The 19,972-nt window shown below is 37.2% G+C and overlaps 1 non-coding gene across 1 annotated transcript; it reads right to left on the bottom strand.

Annotated features, from left to right (window-relative positions):
- Positions 1 to 1,105: 1,105 nt before the first annotated feature.
- Positions 1,106 to 1,177, bottom strand: TRNAD-GUC (transfer RNA aspartic acid (anticodon GUC)). The gene has a single exon. It is a non-coding gene; the product is annotated as a tRNA-Asp (tRNA).
- Between the last annotated feature and the right edge of the window lie 18,795 nt (positions 1,178 to 19,972).

Genomic DNA, 19,972 nt, shown 5'->3' with positions numbered 1-19,972 from the left:
ACGTACTTAAGGCTTTGGAAGTAGACTTAATAGGTTGGCTTCTCATAATTATCAATATATGGTTTATAGACAAAGATGGTGATCTCAATTACCTATGTCTAGCCAAGAGTACCTTTCATTTATTTTATTAGTTAATTGTTCATTTACTTTTCTTGCCATTTATTTTCTTGCAAAAATATAAAACCAAACCCCTTTGTTCCCTCATAGCTAATAATCATACACTTCATTGCAATTCCTTGTGAGACGACCCAGAGTTCAAATACTTCGGTTAATTCTTATTTAGGGTTTGTTACTTGTGACAAAACCAAATTTAATTTGATTTGAGGATTGACTATCGGTTTGGACTATACTAACAACGGAATTATTTTGTGGAATTCCGAACCGGTATAAATCATTGTATCAAATTAATGGCGCCGTTGCTAGGGAGTTGCAATGGTGTTATATTATTGGCTATTGTGAATATTGTGAATATGTTTGCCTTTTGCTTATTTGTTAGTTTTTGTTAGCTTTAGGACTTTGTTGCTTATTTTTGTTAGCTTTTGTTTTTATTTGCTATTATGAATTCTCAACACTTTGGCTATGAGTTTGGCTCAAATTATGTTGTAGGTAATGGGAACTACAATGAGGATGTGCATCAAGGATGGAACAATCAAGGATGGGAGGAGCCTCAAAGGATTGATCACCCTTCTTGGCAACAACAACCTCCGGATTCTTATGGGTATAACTCTAATCCAAATGTATATCAATCTAATGGATGTGGTGACCCTTATTGTAATTGTCAACAACCACTACCACATGCCTATGAACCACCTCCTCAACATGGTTTTGAACCACCTTACTCACAAGCCCCTACCACCAAACACCTCATTATGACCCTAATCCTTACCCCCTCTATAGCCAATAATTGAGCATTTCATTGCAATTCCTTGTGAGACGACCCGGAATCTAAATACTTCGGTTAATTATTATTGGGGTTTGTACTTGTGACAACTCAAATTTTTGATGTGGGAATTGTTTGTTGGTTTAGAACTATGCTTACAACGAAGTTCTTATTTCTAGAAGAGAAATTCTAGACCATCACAATAATTTTCATTAATCAAAATGGCGCCGTTGCTGGGGATCGAACCCAGGTCACCCGCGTGACAGGCGGGAATACTCACCACTATACTACAATGACCTTGTGAACCATATGAACCATATGAATAGTGTGGGGGTTTGCGTACACGCTCACCCCTCCCCAATTTCAGCCAGAAAATACCTGAAATTGCACAAAAACTCATAGTGGAATCCAAAAATGTGAATTTAACACTAAAACCTACAAAAACATAATAAAAACTATATGAAAATGATGCCAAAATGCGTATAAAATATCCGCTCATCACAACCTTAACTAGAAGGTTCTCTACTACTCCATTAGGTATTATGAGGGAGCTATCAGCCAGTTGTAGTGACATTCTGGTAGGTTTAACCTCCTCCATTGATAGCTTCTTGATCATAGAGTGGCATCAAATTGATGCTTGATCCCAAGTCACATAATTCTTTGTCAATTGGTATGAAAAAGCTTCCTTCTCCTTCCATGGTATGAAAAAGCTTCCTGGATCTTTGAGTTTGGGTGGCAAACCCTTCTAGATCACAGCACTGCATTCCTAGGAGAGGATCACAGTTTCCTTCTCCTTCCAGCTCATTTTCTTGTTGATGAGTTCCTTGAGAAAATTTGCATAGAGTGGCATTTATTCTAGGGCTTTAGCTAGTGGGATGTTGATTTCCAATTTCTTGAAGATCTCCAAGAACTTAGGGAATTGTTGATCCTTCATCTCCTTGTGTAATCTCTGAGGGTAAGGTAGAGGAGGGACATAAGGCTTCACTTTCTCTTTCTACTCTTGTGTTTGTGTCTTCAAGACTTGCTTACCTATCCTTAGAGCTTGTGGTTCATCATCCTTCTTGGGACCCTCCTTGTCATTTTTCTTAGCCTCTGTCTCTTCCTTGCTGGCAACCTTGCTATCTTTTCCCAATGTTTTGCCACTCCTAAGCGGTATGGTTTTGCATTCTTCCTTTGGATTAAGAATAGTGTCACTTCGGAAGGTATTGGCTGGTCTCTCAGCAGGCTGCTTGGATAGTTGCCCTATCTGTCTTTCAAGATTTCTCATTGATGCTTCATAGTTCTTGCTTGCCATCTCTTGGTTCTTCATAAGTTTTTTCATCATCATGCCTAGATTAGAGATTTTTTGAGACTATTGATGTGGCTGTGGTTATGGATGAGAGGTTGGTGGTTGATGGAAGTTGGTTGGGGTGTTTGAGGGGTGGTTTTGTGGGTAGAATGTGGATGTGGAGACATTGTTTTGGAGTTTTCTGTATGGATTATTGTTAGTGGGGTGGTGGTTTTGATTACTTGTGTTGCGGAAGTTGTTGTGGTTGGAATTCCTCTGCCATTTGTTTTTGTTTTCTCCCCATCTCAAGTTGGGATGATTCCTCCATGAGGAGTTGTATGTGTCCCCATGAAAGTCACTTTGGGAAGAACTCGGGTTGTGCATATACTGGACTTGTTCAGGCTGCTGCTCATTGTTGTATGCCTCCAAGCTTTCTTCATTTTGGCCCCATACATTCGGAGGTTGGTTTGTTGTGCTAACTGCAGCCAATTGAAGTCCATTCATCTTCTTTGCCATCATGTCCATCTGCTGCTGAAGTTGCTAATGCATTAGCTTATTCTGGGTTAGGATAGCATCCACACCCTCAAGCTCATAGACACCTCTCTTTGGAGTTGCTTGTCTCTCCGAGGAATAAAAGTACTAATTGTTAGCCACCATATCTATGAGATCATTGGCCTTTTGTTAAGTTTTCATCATTTGAAGGGACCCTCCTGAAGAGTAATCCAATGCCTTTCTTGCTTTCATAGAGAGGCCCTCATAGAAGTTCTGGAGCTTCACCCGTTCACTAAACATGTCTGGAGGACATCTTCTGATTAGTGCCTTATACCTCTACTAAGCTTCATACAGTGACTCTCCCTCCAGTTGTGTGAAAGTTTGCACATCAGTCTTGAGTTTGATGATTCTTTAAGGGGGGTAGAACTTGGCCAAGAATTTGCTAACCAAGTCATCCAAGTTTGTGATGCTTTCCTTTGAGAAGGTTTACAACCATTGAGTAGCTTTGTCCCTTAGAGATAAGGGAAACTGCAGTAGCTTGTAGATGTCTAGATGTACTTCATTAGTTTTGACAGTGTCACATATCCTTAGGAAGACGGATAAGTGTTGATTTGGGTTCTCAGAAGCACTTCCTCCATATTGACAATTGTTCTGAACCAGGGTAATTAGCTGGGGTTTACGCTCAAAGTTGTTGGCATTCACATTGGGAGTAAGAATGCTACTCCCATAGTTTCTAGGATTAGGGATGGTATAGGAGGCTAGCACCCTCCTGGCAAGTTGGGCATGGTTGTTAGCCAACCCTTCGTCATGTGTCTCATCCTCTATTACTTGGTCCAAATCCTACTCTGAGTCTTCTTCTCCAATCACTCCCTTCCCTCTTTCTTCTCTTCTAAGTCTCAGGAAGGTTCTTTCGGGTTCAGAATCAAAAGAAGTAAATGCACCTTTTCTTCCCCCTGGCATACACAACACAAAACAAACCAAATAACTAATGAACACTCTATTGGTAGAGTGAATATTAGAGTTAGCAGACACAATGTGTCAAACAATTAGTATGCTTAAAAGAAAACAACAGAAAAATGCTTAATCTAGACTTTCACCCACTTAATCATTGTTAATCTGAATCAATCTCACGACAACGGCGCCAAAAACTTGATGCGCGGGAATTCACACAATGCAAACCCCTTCGGCAAGTATACCGAATCGTTAAGTAATAACTCACTTTTGAGTGAGGTCGATCCCACAGGGATTAATGGATTAAGAAACTTTAGTTAGGTGATTTATCTAGTCAATCTAATAATTGATGATTTGAATGAAATTGAGTTAACAGAATGTAAATTTCTAGAACTTAAAGTGCTGAAAGTAAATGGCAGAAACTTAAATGGCAAGAAACTAAAATAACTGAAACTTAAATGACAAGAAACTAAAATAACTGAAATTTAAATGGCAAGAAAGTAAAGGCAAGAATGTAAATGACAATGAAAGGTAAATTGCATGAAATGTAAATGGGTTTTGGGTGCTGGGAATCAAAGAAAGCAGAAACTCAAAGCAATTAAAGTAAACTCAAGGAACCTAATGTGAAGAACAACAAAGAGAGAGATTCACTATGGATTGGAGATATCATAATCCATCATGAATCAATAGGTCTCAACTTCATTCTCAATCATATGAAGTAGATCTATGGTAGATTGTAATTAATTGAGTCCCAATTCCTTGGCAACCCAATTTCTCTTAACACAATCAATTTGCCAATTCCTTGATCTAATTATCATGAGAAGATGTTAAGTTCAATTCTCTTATCCATGAGCCACACAAGTTCTCAAGATCTCAATTCATCCCAAATTTGTTGATCAAGAGAGTTGTGAGAGAAAAAGCTTCAAACTAATTTCTATGTTTCCCCTTCCGAGGCTCACATAGAAATTCAATGGATCTAAACCCCCTTCCAAAGTGAATAGATCAATTAAAAGTGTAAGTTACTCTTAGCTACAACAAGCAAATTGAGAAGAAGAATTTCATTCATTCATTTGAGTTACAATAGAGCTCCTCCCTCTAATGATGTGGGGTTTAGTTCATCCACTACAAGAAAACACGTCTATTGCCACGCTTTTAAAGTGTGGCGAAAAGCTGAAAAAAGCGTGGCAATAGCTTTTCGCCACGCTTTTTGAGCTACCGCCACGCTTTTGAAAGGGTGACCTATCAAAGGGTGGCGGTTGCTCTATCGCCACGCTTTTGGTGACCTAGCACCACGCTTTTTCTTTTGCCACGCTTTTTACAATTGGCCACCCATTAAAGCGTGGCCATATGCGGGAGATATGGCTACGCTTCTAAAGCGTGCCCATAGGGAGAGATACGGCCACGCTTTGGAAGCGTGGCGATAGGGAGAGATACGGCCACGCTTTGGAAGCGTGGCGATAGCAAATATATACAGCCACGCTTTAAAAGCATGGCGAAAGCCTTGTTAAATTAAAAAAAAATAATATTTATTTTCCTTACTTGATCTTCATTACTACACAATATAAATTTTCAATCCTTTTTTATTACCAAACCTACAAATAGAGTATGCAATTTTTATTACAAGACAAATCAAACAATAGTTAGTGACATATATAATTTACTATAATTGTTTTATACATTAAAAAACTAATACTCAAATACAAAATAAATCTCGAGTTTAAATTCCAAAACTAAAAACCGAAGAAAAATACAAAAACAATACAAGTTAGAACTGCTCATAGTATATCAAATTACACTAATAGAGATAATCATCAACCTAAAGTGTAAGCAGCAATTTTTGTTTTCTCAAATGGTGTTGCGAGTTTACCAGCACCTTTTAGTCCTTCAATCTTCCCAGAGGCTGTGGCTAACAGGAATTGTGTGTATTTTACCGTTGCAGAATTAATATTGTTCTCTTTTGCAAGGTCCAATCCCCACTCCTACACCATTTGCATAAAACAACAATGATATAAGCAAAATGGAGAAGGGAGGAAACCTATCAGCACAAAACGTGTTAGAATGACACATACATTTAATACAATTCACATTTAAAGATTCTCTTAATCTAAAACAAAGGTTTATGAGTAAAATAATCACATCCATAGAAAACTCAGGTTGATTTGGGCGAAACACCTACTTTTCTTCTCTTTCCCTAAATACTCACTCAAGTTGATTTGGGCGAAACACCTACTTTTCTTCTCTTTCCCAAAAATACTCTCTTATTCTACCAAAATTGCTTGGGCCATGTTCCAACAAAATAAAGCTTCATTATAATTCATGCAAATTGTTAAAAGTTTTTTAAACATTGAAAAGGAATCCAACTACTATTAAGCAGATAATTTATCTCATTTAGCTACACAGTCCCTTGACATTAATTGTGATCCATCTCAATTCACAACAAGAATCTTCCCCTCAAACTTCAAAATTCAAGTTACAATGCACAAACCTGAGTAAGATTCCTAAGGATAAAATGAATAACTCTGCTCAAATTCAGGCTCATATAAGTGGAAAATGCCCTACCTGTACCAGTGAATTATGCATCTTCAGCTCCTCTAAACCCGCCTTCCTCAACTCAGAGATTCCAACCTTTGCATCGTCATCATCAGCACAATCTTCAGCTAACTCGTACCTAAAAATTCAACAAAATTTCAACAAAGGAAGTTTAAACATGATTCCCCCACCCACCTAGCTGCTGTGGCCAATCCCCACCCTCCAAAAAATTGACAAACTAGTCTTAAAAAGAGGCAAACGTCCTGCCAAGCATCATAAATCTTCAAACAGCCAAACTCACCTAAAATCAGTGTATCACCAACACCGAATAATCTAACCTTCCAGTTTTGGTTGCTGAAAAAGACTGACAAGTGACAAACAGAACCAAAAAATAAAAGAAAACTAAAAATCAAAACTCCAGTTATATTTATTTAATTACCACTTTTCTCCACATCCCTATAAAATTCACCCATCAAAAGCCATAAAAGTACAGCGGATTCAACATGTTATCACTAAGCTCAAAGCAAGAAATATTCCAGTTTTCGCGGTCTTTGTTGATAAGAATGATTTCATGCCACTACTCAACTCATGAAACAAAACCAAACCCAGTCATACATCTTCAATTTTTCTTTCCCATCTTCAATCTAAATCACCAGTTTTAACATAAGAAAAAAAAAAGAATGGTAGCATCTCTTGTTTGTTTCTAGATTATATGGTTCAGTAAAAAATTATAACCAACTCACATCATCCATATAAGAAGGCAGAACCTAAGGTATAAAATATAAGCATTTCATTTCCTAGTACTGTTTTACCATTTTGTCCTAAATCTTTGAATCTATCTAATCTGCCATTCCAGAAGCCATCTTGTAGAAAAAAGCAACAAAAATAAGGGAATCTATACCTGATATTCAAGTAATGGTTTGACACACTTTGGTTTGCAAGAGTCTTCGAGATATCTCTTTTGATCAACGGGTTTGTTGTCAGCCCTAAGTGCAGGTCAATAAATAAGAAAACAACAAATTAACATAGGATCAGATCCATGGGAGAAATCAAGTACAAAGAGAACAGATCTGACTGAGGAGACTTACATTGCAGTTAGCGTTGGGAGCAGAGAGAGAGACGACACTGACGATGCAGAGGAGATCGGTGAGGAGGGCGACCCTAGTGATGAGGGGGAGACGAGGCAGAGGGGAGGCTAATGGCGCAGCGAGGACGGTGCTGGTGACGGCGGGGATCTGAGCTCTTCCAGGGTTGAGAGATGGGAGTTGAGAGTGACAGCGTAAGATCGAGTTGAGAGTGAGAGAGGAGAAGAGATCATACCTTTGGAATCGGAGGGCTTGGAGGAGAAGAGAGCGTCGCGGATACCTTGCCGTCGCCCATGTTTGGTGGAGCTTGAAGGTGAACAGAGAGATGAAGAGTATGAAGAAGAAGATGAAGATGAAGAGTATGAAGAGTATGAAGAGTGACGAGGGTGAAGGGCGAAGGAGCTCTTCCAGGCGAGTGTCGTTTCGAAGGGAAAAGAAGATTAGGGTTAGTGTCTAACGGGTTGGGGACCAGGTTGCGGGCCGGGTTGCGGGTCGGGTTGGTGTCAATGGGTTGGGGACCCTCTTGCCACGCTTTTATAACGTAACTGTTTCTCTCTACGGCCACGCTTTCGAAGCGTGGCAGAAAAAAATCTTTTGGCCACGCTTTTAAAGCGTGCCAAAAGTGGACCAGGATATGGCCACGTTTTTCAAGCGTGGCCTTAATGAAACCCTTTCGCCATGCTTTTAAAACGTCCTTGTTGCTCTCTATGGCCACGCTTTTGAAGCGTGGCAGTTTTAAAACGTGGCCGTTTCTCTAATCAATTGCCACCCTTATAAAAGCGTGGCCGTTGATCCTTTTCGCCACGCTTTTGAAGCGTGGCAAAAAAAAAGGTGGCCAAATCTCTAATCTATCGCCACCCTCATAAAAGCGTGGCCATTGACCACTTTTGGCCACACTTTTAAAGCGTGGCAAGAAAAAAGCGTGGCCATAGGCCTTTTTTCTTGTAGTGATCATTGCTCAGAAAATTTATAGAGGAAAAGAAAGTGCATGAAAGTAAACTAAGTACAAAAGAAAATGAGTCAGGGTTTCCCAATTAGGGTCCCTACTTCCCAGCCAACTTTTGAGTTTCAAAACTCTCCTATATATACACTCCTCAAAGCAGTCTTCAAGTACTTGGATGTGGACTTTTGGCCTTAGTTGAAGCAAGTTAGGAGTGGCTCTTTCTGAAGTTAACCCAGGCGTTGATAAACCCTAGTTTTGTGGTTTATCTTGTGCTTAATTTGGGGAATTTTATCAACTTATCCCACTTTTATTCAATGAAATAGCAGGGTTTTGTGAATTTCTCCTAATTTGTGCTTAAGAGTGAAAACATGCTTTTTAGACCTTTAAATAGCTAAATTTAATTCATCTTAATTCCATTCGATGCCTTGATATGTTTGTTGAGTGCTTTCAGATTCATAAGGCAAGTATTGGATGGAAGAAGTGAGGAGAAAAGCATGCAAAGTGGAGAATTCATGGAAAAACAAGGATTTGGAGTGCTTAGAGCGACGCGCAGGCGTGACAAATGCGTACGCGTGAAGAGGTGCATCGTCGAAGGTGACCCGTTGATGAGCGGATAATTTATACACTTTTTGGCATTATTTTTACATAGTTTTTAGTATGATTTAGTTAGTTTTTAATATATTTTTATTAGTTTTTAAATAAAAATAACATTTCTGGACTTTAGTATGAGTTTGTATGTTTTTCTGTGATTTCAAGTATTTTCTGGCTGAAATTGAGGGACTTGAGCAAAAATCTGATTCAGAGGCTAAAGAAGGACTGTAGATGCTATTGGATTTTGACCTCCCTGCACTCAAAATGGAATCTGGAGCTACAGGAGACCAAATGACGCGCTCTAAACTGCGTTGGAAAGTAGACATCCAGGGCTTTCCAGCAATATATAATAGTCCATACTTTGCCCAAGTTTAGATGATGCAAACTGGCATTCAACGCCAGCTTTCTGCCCTATTCTGGCGTTAAACGCCAGAAACAAGTTGCAAAGCAGAATTAAACGCCAGAAACAGGTTACAAACTGGCGTTCAACTCCAAGGAAGACCTCTACATGTGAAAGCTTCAATGCTCAGCCCAAGCACACAACAAGTGGGCCCGGAAGTGGATTTCTGCATCATTTACTAATTTCTGTAAATTCTAGTTACTAGTTTAGTATAAAAACTACTTTTAGTGATTTATTTCACATCTCTGGAACACATTATGTAACTTTTACATTCTGAGACCTCCATGGGAGGCTGGCCACTCGGCCATGTCTACACTATTTTCACTTATGTATTTTCAACGGTGGAGTTTCTACACACCATAGATTAAGGTGTGGAACTCTGCTGTTCCTCATGAATTAATGTAAAGTACTATTGTTTTTCTATTCAACTCAAGCCTATTTCTTCTCTAAGATATTCATTCGCACATAAGAACATGATGAATGTGATGATTATGTGACGCTCATCACCATTCTCACTTATGAACGCGTGCCTGACAAACACTTCTGTTCTACATGAAAGCAAGCTTGAATGCATATCTCTGAGCCTCCTGATTTAAGATCAGAGTCTTCGTGGTATAGGCTAGAATTATTGGCGGCCATTCTTGAGATCCGGAAAGTCTAAACCTTGTCTGTGGTATTCCGAGTAGGATCTGGGAAGGGATGGCTGTGACGAGCTTCAAACTCGCGAGTGCTGGGCGTAGTGACAGACGCAAAAGGATTACTGAATACTATTCCAGCATGATCGAGAACCGACAGATGATTAGCCGTGCGGTGACAGCGCATTTTGGACCATTTTCACTGAGAGAACGGGAAGTAGCCATTGACAACGGTGATGCCCAACATACAGCTTGCCATGGAAAGGAGAGTGAAGGATTGGATGAAGACAGTAGGAAAGCAGATGGTCAGAAGGAACAAAAGCATATCCATATGTTTATCTAAAATTTTCACCAATGAATTGCATAAGTATCTCTATCCTATTTTATATTTTATTTATATTTTAATTATCAAATCTCGTTAACCAATTGAATCCGCCTGACTGAGATTTACAAGGTGACCATAGCTTGCTTCAAACCGACAATCTCCGTGGGATCGACCCTTACTCACGTAAGGTTTATTACTTGGATGACACAGTGCACTTGCTGGTTAGTTGTGCGAAGTTGTGACAAAGAACTAAGATTATGAACGTGCGTCTCAAAGTTTTTGGCGCCGTTACCAAAGAATGAACGATCACGATTTCGTGCCCAAGTTTTTGGCGCCATTGCCGGGGATTGTTCGAGTTTGGACAAATGACAGTTCATCTTGTTGCTCAGATTAGTTAATTTTATTTTAATTTTATGTTTTTGTTTTTATTCTTTTTAGTTTCGAAAAATTTTCAAAAAAAAAAATTTTTTTATGTTCTTCAGAATTTTTAAGAATGAATTCTATAGTTTCATCATGATCTGTTGAAGCCTGGCTGGCTGTAAAGCCATGTCTAAATTCTTTTGGACTAAGGCTTCCTCTTCATATGCTTGAACTATGTATGCTGAAGCTTGGCTGGCTCGTAAGCCATGTCTACTTCCTGGACCAGAGTTTTAGACTAACATTGCAACATTCCTGGAATTCCTATTAAAAATTTTTGAAATCCTTATTTTCCTTTTCAAAATAATTTTCGAAAAATCCAAAAAAAAAATTTTAAAAACCAAAATTTGATGTTTCTTGCTTGAGTCTAGTGTCAATTGCATCTTTTTAATTTTTCATTAAAATTTTCGAAAACTCATGCATTTGTTCTTCATGATCTTCAAGTTGTTCTTGATGAATTTCTCTGTTTGATCTCTAAATTTTTCTTGTTTTGTGTCTTTTCTTGTTTTTCATATGCATTTTAGAATTATTAGTGTCTATAGAGTAAAATTTTTTAAGTTTGGTGTCTTGCATGTTTTCCTTTTCTTAAAAATTTTCAAAAATAAGTTCTTGGTGTTCATCTTGATCTTCAAAGTGTTCTTGGTGTTCATCTTGACATTCAAAGTGTTCTTGCATGCATTGTGTGTTTTGATTTATAATTTTCATGTTTTGAGTCTTTTTGTTGTTTTTCTCTCTCTTCATAAAAATTCAAAAATAAAAAAAATATCTTTCCCTTATTCTTCTCATAAATTTCGAAAATTTTGAATTGATTTAGTCAAAAAGTTTTAAAATTTAGTTGTTTCTTATTAGTCAAGTCAAAATTTTCAATTTAAAAATCCTATCTTTTTAAAAACTTTTTCAAAAAATCAAATCTTTTTCAATTTTCTTCTTAATATTTTTGAAAATTTCAAAATGATTTTCAAAAATCTTTTTCTTATTTTTGTTTCATATTTTCGAATTCATTGCTAACGTTTAATATTTTGATTCAAAAATCTCAAGTTGTTACTTGCCTATTAAGAAAGGTTCAATCTTTAAATTTTAAAATCATATCTTTTTGTTTCTTGTTAGTCAAGTAATCAACTTTAATTTTTAAAATCAAATCTTTTTAAATTTCTTTTTCAAATCTTTTTCAAAATAAATTTCAATCACATCTTTTTCAAAATCAATTTCAAAATATTTTCTAACCTCTTATCTTTTCAAAATTGATTTTCAAATCTTTTTCAAATTAATCCTATCTTTTTGTTTGATTCTTATCTTTTTCAAAACTACCTAACTAATTTTCTCTCTCTAATTTTCGAAAATCTCTAACCTCTTTTTCAAAATTTCTTTTCATTAACTAATTATTTTAAATTTTAATTTTAATTTTATTCCTTTTCGTATTTTCAAATTATAACTAATATTTAAAATAAAAACAAAAATTATTTTTATTTTGTTTTAATTAATTTTCGAATTCTTCTCTCTCTCATCTCCTTCTATTTATTTATTTATCTACTAACATCCCTCTTTCACTCAAAAATTCGAACCCACTCTTCTCCTCTGTGTTCGAATTCTTATCTTTTCCTTCTTCCATTCTTCTCTTCTTATACTCATATAAGGATAAGAACATTCTTGTTGAAGTTGATCCTGAACCTAAAAGGACTCTGAAGAGGAAGCTAAGGGAAGCTAAAGCACAACTCTCTGGAGAAAATCTGACAGAAATTTTCGAAAAAGAAGGAGACATGGCCGAACCCAACAACAATGCAAGGAAGATGCTTGGTGACTTTACTGCACCAAATTCCTACCATTGGAGCAAACAATTTTGAGCTAAAGCCTCAATTAGTTTCTCTGATGCAACAGAATTGCAAGTTTCATGGACTTCCATCAGAAGATCCTTTTCAGTTCTTAACTGAATTCTTGCAGATCTGTGATACTGTTAAGACCAATGGGGTTGATCCCGAGGTCTACAGGTGACAAGTCATCTTAGCCTAGTTTTTTTAGTCTTTTTCTCTATTTTTATTAGGTTTTATGCACTTTCTTGCATTGTAAGTAAGTAATTTAGAATGGAATTGCATGATTTCTTTGAATCAATTAACCACCATTTAATTGATACTAAATCATGAGGTTTGAACTAAATTTAATTGATATTTAAATGATTTATAAACCTTGTGAATTTGGTGATACTTTGATAGGTTGTTTTGATTACTTGTAAGTGAAGAAAAGAAGAAAATAGGAAAGCGTGGCCTAAGAAGTGTGGCCCAAGGAAGAGAAGAGTGTTGTAAAGGAAACAAGGAAGCATGGCACATGGAAGGAGGAAGCACAGCGCTCTCTTCGGGAGCGGAGCACTCTCTTAAGGGAGCACAACAATGAACCAAGAAAGCAAGGCTTGATGCTACGCTCCCCATGAGAGCGGAGCACAATTTGGAACAAAGAAAGAAATGGGAGAAGAATGATGCTCCGCTCTTGCCAAGAGCATTATCGGGCTTCATCCAAAATAATTACAAGGGAAAATGTTTGCCAATGCTTGCGACAAGGTTCGAACTCATGAGCAAGGGAGAGTGGAGGAGTGCTACTCACAAAGGAAATAAGCCAAAAATGGCTAAAATGCTACCCCCAAGGATGGAACAAAGCACCTTAAGAAAGTAAGGAGTAAGGCGCCACTTCCTTCACAAAGAAAAAGAGCTAGCGCATGCCTCCAACAAGTTTCGAAATTAGGACCTAACCCAAGCAAAAGGAGTGCTACGCTCCCAAGGAGAGCAGAGCGCTACTCTCTTCATTCCTTGGACAAGCTTGACACGGCCAGGAGGACTTGGTGCACGCACAAGACACACCACAATCAACAATGCTCCGCTCCCCACAAGAGCGGAGCGCTATCCTGAATGCTACCCAACTTTGGCACGCAACAAAGGGCTCCAAGACAAGGCAATGCTCCGCTCCCCTCAAGAGCAGAGCACTTCACTGGGAGCAACACTCATGGGCTAAAAATTCAATTAAAAATCTAATTAAATTCAATTCTTCACCAAATTAAAAATCCCACACAAATTCTAAAATCCAAGAATAGAAAGTGTATAAATAGAAGCTAGTTTGATTTAGAGAGGAACTTTTGAACCTTTTGCGTCGTTGAGAATTTTCATTTTTATAATTTTTAGAGTTTTTACTTTGAATTTGGATCTTGGAGAAGCTGGAAGGAGAATTGATCTCTCTTCTTCCTTGTTCTTGCTTGAGCACTCTTTACTTCTTGTCTTGGATCTTGGGTGAAAAATTGAAGAAATTCTGTTTCAATCTCACCTTGAGATCTCTTGTTTTATCTTTCTGCATAATTCTAAGAACTTTGAGTTGATTGCAAATTTTTTTTCCTGCTTTCACTCTTCTACTTCTTCTGCAATTTACTTTTCCATTTTCTTTTGCAATTGTTCTTGTTGGATCAAGGAAGGATTTGAGATCTAGACCTGTTTTCTAGTCTCTTCCACTCCTGAGATCTTTAATTTCTCTTTTAACTTCTGCAATTAAGCTACATTTACTTTCTGTTTTAATTCTTCAAGCATTTTTACTTTTCTGTTTGAGATCTACTTCAATTTAATTCATCTTTTGCTCTGCTGTTTGTTGCAATTCACTTGTGATTGTTAAATTTCTGTAATCCCAGCTCCCTGAACCCTTTTATAGTTCAAGCAATTTATATTTCTTGCACTTTAAGATTCAGTCATTTACATTTCTTGCAATCTAAGCTTCTGGAATTTAATTTACTTATTCTTTAAGATTCAACACTTTTACTTTCTGTTCTCTTTAATTTACTGCAATTCTTCCCTCTCCCTTTACATTTCATGCAATTTAGCTTCTGTTAATTACAAACCATTCAAACCAACACTTGATTCGCTTGATTAAATCAACCACTAAACTAAAATTGCTGAATCCTTCAATCCCTGTGGGATCGACCTCACTCATGTGAGTTATTATTACTTGATGCGACCCGATACATTTGCCGGTGAGTTTTAGGTGTTTGGAAATCCGTTTTCCAAAAATACACCATCAAGTTTTTGGCACCACTGCCGGGGATTGATTAGATTGACAATGATTAAGTGAAGTGGAGATCTAGATCAAGCACTTTTTCTTTTCTGTTTCTTTACTTTTTAAGTAACACACTAACTGTTTGAATTTTTGCTTAAGCTAACTAAAATTTCACTCCAGCAATGGATTGAAGTGTCACTGCTTTTCTGGTTTTGTGTGCTTTTTATGTTTTGCTTGTATGTCAGGGACAAGGGGAGCTATACCCACCTTTTGTGAACAAGACGAAAGAACCCTTAGGAGATTAAGAAGAGCTGAAAGAGGGAAAAGCATTGTTGATGCACGGAAACTTGTCTCTCAACAATTTTCCTTCGGCAAGTATACTGAATTGTCGTCAAGTAATAACTCACAAAAGAGTGAGGTCGAATCCCACAGAGATTAACGGATTAAGCAATCAATGGTTGATTAATTATCCTAGTCAGACGAATCATATTGGAGTGATAAGTAACAAGGAAATGTAAATGGCATAATAGTAAAGAAAGCAATAAAGTGCAGAAAAGTAAAATGGCAAGAAAAGTAAATGCAAGAACTAAAAATAAAATGAACATTGGGATCAAGAGATATTGCAATCCTCTGGATCAAGTTCATTCTCATCTCTTCCTCAATCAATGCATTCATTGATCTCCTTGGCAATCTTAAGTGATTGAATTCCAATTCATTGGAATTCAATCTCTCAAATCTTGATCAATAGCCAATTCCTTGGTCAATTGCTCATGAGAAGAGATGAAGTATTGTCACTGATTATACCACATGTATTTCCAAATCAAGTGTTGGTAGGATTATAGTCACCATACCCATCCAAACCCCAATTTGGTCCAACATGAGAAAGCATTTCTAGCATGATCTCTTCATTCCTCTTCCAAGGTTCAGAAGAGATCAAAGTATGAATAGCTTCTTTTCCAAGATAACTACCCAATTGGATGAAGATTGAAAGCTTTCTAGTAAAATCAAGAGAAAAGAAAGAAGAAGAGTAATGAAAACTATTATTGATCCATCAAATTACAACAGAGCTCCCTAACCCAATGAAAAGAGTTAGTTGATCATTGCTCTACCAAAATAGAAAAGAAAGAAAGTGCAGAAAAGTAAAGATGAAGATTAAAACTAAAATTGAAACTTCAAAATTCATAAATGAAAAGTACAAAGAAAACAAAACTACTCCTAAGGAAGAAAAGAAGAGAAAAGGAAGAAGAGCGTAGGAGGGGAGGGGTCCGAAGACCCACTCCCCTTGGAGTGTGCCAATTCACAGAAGTTCAAATTGGTCTTCACTCTCTCCACCTTCCTTCAATTCTCTGTTCCAGTATATCCCTTGAATGTAAAAACTAAGGCCTTTATATAGGCTCTCCTAAATTACAAAATGAAATTAAAAGCAAATTACAATGAAATGAAAATTTCTATTCTAGATGCTTCTTGCGGCCTTGATTGGTTGACACTTGTGGGCTTGCTTGCTTGAGCTTTGAAGTGGACTTGAGATAGAAGTGAATCAAATTGAGGTCCAAGATGACTTAGCGTTATTGCTGCTGTTAGCCATACTAACGCTACAAGTGTGGCGTTAGTGCTAAAGTTAGTGTGGCTAACGTTACACTTGCTACCTAGTTGGTGTTTTGGGGCTTAAAAGATGCCTCTGGTTTGTGCTCCAATTTCATGCCCATTATAGAGTATTATATATCGTTGGAAAGCTCTGAATGTCAGCTTTCTAACGCAACTAGAATCACCTCAATTGAACCTCTGTAACTCAAGTTATGCTCCTTTGAAGTGGACAAGGTCGCTGGCATAGTCGCTAGCGTTACTGGAAAACGTGAGTCACAATAACGTTAGCGATCAGGGGATGAATATTTCCAGTTTCGGAAGCTCAAACTTAATGTCCACCCCATACTATTATATATTTTTGGAAATCCCTGGATGTCTACTTTCCAACGCCTTTGGAAGCGCATCATTTGGAGCTCTACAACTCGAGTTATACTTCTTGGAAGGTGAAGAGGTCAGCTGGCCTTACTACAGGTTGATACCATGTTCATCTTTGCACTTTCGGGGCAGGTTTTCTCCCTCAAATTTAGTGTCTACCATGTAGTGCCACATATGCTTGAAAATCTCTGGAATCCTACTTTCCAATGCCATTGAAATTACCTCATTTGGAGCTTTATGGCTCAAGTTATTCTTGTTTGAAGAAGGCATGGTCAGGCTGCCGGCTGAGATTTTTGCCTACGTTAATGTTCACGTTAACTACACTAACGTGGCCATTAACGTTGGTCTTCTTTTGCTTCGCAAACGTTAGTGGCACTCACCTTTTCCACTAACATTGGCGTTTCCCTTTCCTTCCACGTTAGTTCCCACGTTAATGTAACTAACGTGGAAGCTAACGTGGGTCTTCTAGCCTTCGCAAACTTTAGTGGCACTCACCTTTTCCACTAATGTTGGTGTTTCCCTTTCCTTCTTCAAAGTTAATGCCATTAACTTTCTCACTAACCTTGGGGCTTCTCTTTTCTTCCACGTTAGTACCCACGTTAGTGAAGCTAACGGGGTCGCTAACGTGGGTCTTCTTGCCTTTTGCTAACGTTAGTGGCGTTAACGTTCTCACTAGCTTTCCAAGCTTTCCTTCCTTCTACTTTAATGGCCATGTTAGTGGCGCTAATATAGCCACTAACGTGGCTCTTCTCTGCTTCTTTTGGTCTGAAATCAAGCAAACAAAGTGTATCAAAGTAACATACAAGATAAACTTTACTATACTAAGTGTGCTAATAATGCTCAAAATCATACTTTCACTTAGTGTGATCTATTTCATCATATTTACCATGTATATTAACTAAAATTCACCTATGCTTGAGATTTTGTTTCATGCAGAGATTTTTCATGCTTTTGCTCCTTTATCAGCAGAAATTGTATGAAAACTGAATTAAAATCTACTGAAAAAGCATAGAAAAATAGGCCAGGATGCCCTGGCATCACAACACCAAACTTAAATCTTGCTTGTCCCCAAGCAAGAAGGGAATCATGCAATAAGGTTTGACAATCCAAGGTAAGAAGAGTAGTAGTGTAATGTTCATGGTTAGCTAGCTTTCTATGCATGCAACAATCACAAAAGAAATTCAGATGATTGACGCCTCTATCTAGCTCATTATATGAAATCTTTTCTGTATGTTTCTTCCTTGAACAAGCTTTTCATTCTCTTTTTATCTTATCTTCTAGGTGCTTTGCACCATGATTTGAAAGCTACGACTCTAAATGCTTTGTTTTCAAGTATTACCACTTGATACATAAGCACCACAAGCATTTGATCAGAGGACTCTTTTGGCTCATTTTATTTTCTTGTCTTCTTGACTCTTTAATCATTGATGCTCAGAGCCTTGAGCTTTGAGAGAGTGCTTTTACACTTAAGCCTAGCCTTGACTCTAAATGTTTTGTTTTCAAGCTTTTTGCTTGATACATAAACACCACAAGCACTTAACAATTGAATTGTCATTGGTACTCAGAGCCTTCAACTTTCTCATTCTCTCCCTTTTCTTTTCTTGCCTTATTTGCAATTGCTTTTTCAAGGTTTTCATGATTTCAAAAATTTTATAAAATGTCCTAGATGAAAACTTTAGTTAAATAAATTCAAATGTAATTGAGCAACAATAGTCATGCTAGCTTCCCAATACTTATATGCTCATGCTAACTTCTTCTTAAATGACCTTGTTTGTTTATGATCATGAAACTTCATTGCTTTGGACTCACAAAAATTCAAGATGGCAATCATAATGTCACAGCAACATATTGTAATTCAAGAAAATTAAACTATGCTTATTCATAAGGAGAAAGCACACATACATACAAAGAAATTAGAAGACAATCATGCAATTGAATGTACTGGAAATAAGTAAGAGGAAAAAGGAACTTTACCACCTTGTAGTTCATCTTCATTGTTGTTGCCCTTTTTCTCCTACTTTTCTCCCTTCCCACACCAATTTAGACTAATTGCTTGTCTTCAAGCAGCAAATAAATCAGTGGTGGTGGGGTCTATGATGGGTCATGAACGTCTTACATACTGAAATGTAAGTGATGTATGCGGTTAAGCAAGCAAAAATTAAGGATAACACTGCAGGCCAAAGAAGCAAAGGCATTATGATTTTACAAACAAGTGGTGTTGCTGGATACATTGCATAGAAAAATAAGTGGTACACCAAACTTAGTGTGACACTTTCTCTTGGAATTGATGCAAGCATCCAGAAAGATTGAAAACAGATTGTTGCAGGGCAACAACAAACTTAGAATGTGATCATATGCCAATTTTATTTGAAAAGAAGCTAAGTAAAAGGAACTGTCGTATTAATAACAAAATCACCAAGAGCCAGAGCTGTCACAAACAGGGGCTTCTTGGTGAGGCATTAACACAAACAGTTGCAAAGCATAGAAAACAAAGAACAAAAATAATTACATGAACAAACCAAAATAAAAGAAAATGTCTAATCTAGGTAATCAATCAACCGGTAGTTTGTTAATCACAATTAATCCCCGGCAACGTTGCCATAAACTTGATGCACGGAAACCTGTCTGTCAACAATTTTCCTTCGGCAAGTATACCGAATTGTCGTCAAGTAATAACTCACAAAAGAGTGAGGTCGAATCCCACAGAGATTAACGGATTAAGCAATCAATGGTTGATTAATTATCCTAGTCAGACGAATCATATTAGAGTGATAAGTAACAAGGAAATGTAAATGGCATAAAAGTAAAGAAAGCAATAAAGTGCAGAAAAGTAAAATGGCAAGAAAAGTAAATGTAAGAACTAAAAATAAAATGAACATTGGGATCAAGAGATATTGCAATCCTCTGGATCAAGTTCATTATCATCTCTTCCTCAATCAATGTATTCATTGATCTCCTTGGCAATCTTAAGTGATTGAATTCCAATTCATTGGAATTCAATCTCTCAAATCTTGATCAATAGCTAATTCCTTGGTCAATTGCTCATGAGAAGAGATGAAGTATGGTCACTGATTATACCACATGTATTTCCAAATTAAGTGTTGGTAGGATTATAGTCACCATACCCATCCAAACCCCAATTTGGTCCAACATGAGAAAGCATTTCTAGCATGATCTCTTCATTCCTCTTCCAAGGTTCAGAAGAGATCCAAGTATGAATAGCTTCTTTTCCAAGATAACTATCCAATTGGATGAAGATTGAAAGCTTTCTAGTAAAATCAAGAGAAAAGAAAGAAGAAGAGTAATGAAAACTATTATTGATCCATCAAATTACAACAGAGCTCCCTAACCCAATGAAAAGAGTTAGTTGATCATTGCTCTACCAAAATAGAAAAGAAAGAAAGTGCAGAAAAGTAAAGATGAAGATTAAAACTAAAATTGAAACTTCAAAATTCATAAATGAAAAGTACAAAGAAAA

This window comes from Arachis ipaensis, chromosome B10 (genome assembly GCF_059453495.1).
Source record: "Arachis ipaensis isolate K30076 ecotype BB chromosome B10, ASM5945349v1, whole genome shotgun sequence".
Classification (NCBI taxonomy): domain Eukaryota; kingdom Viridiplantae; phylum Streptophyta; class Magnoliopsida; order Fabales; family Fabaceae; genus Arachis; species Arachis ipaensis.
This window is presented reverse-complemented; position numbering and strand designations above follow the sequence as displayed.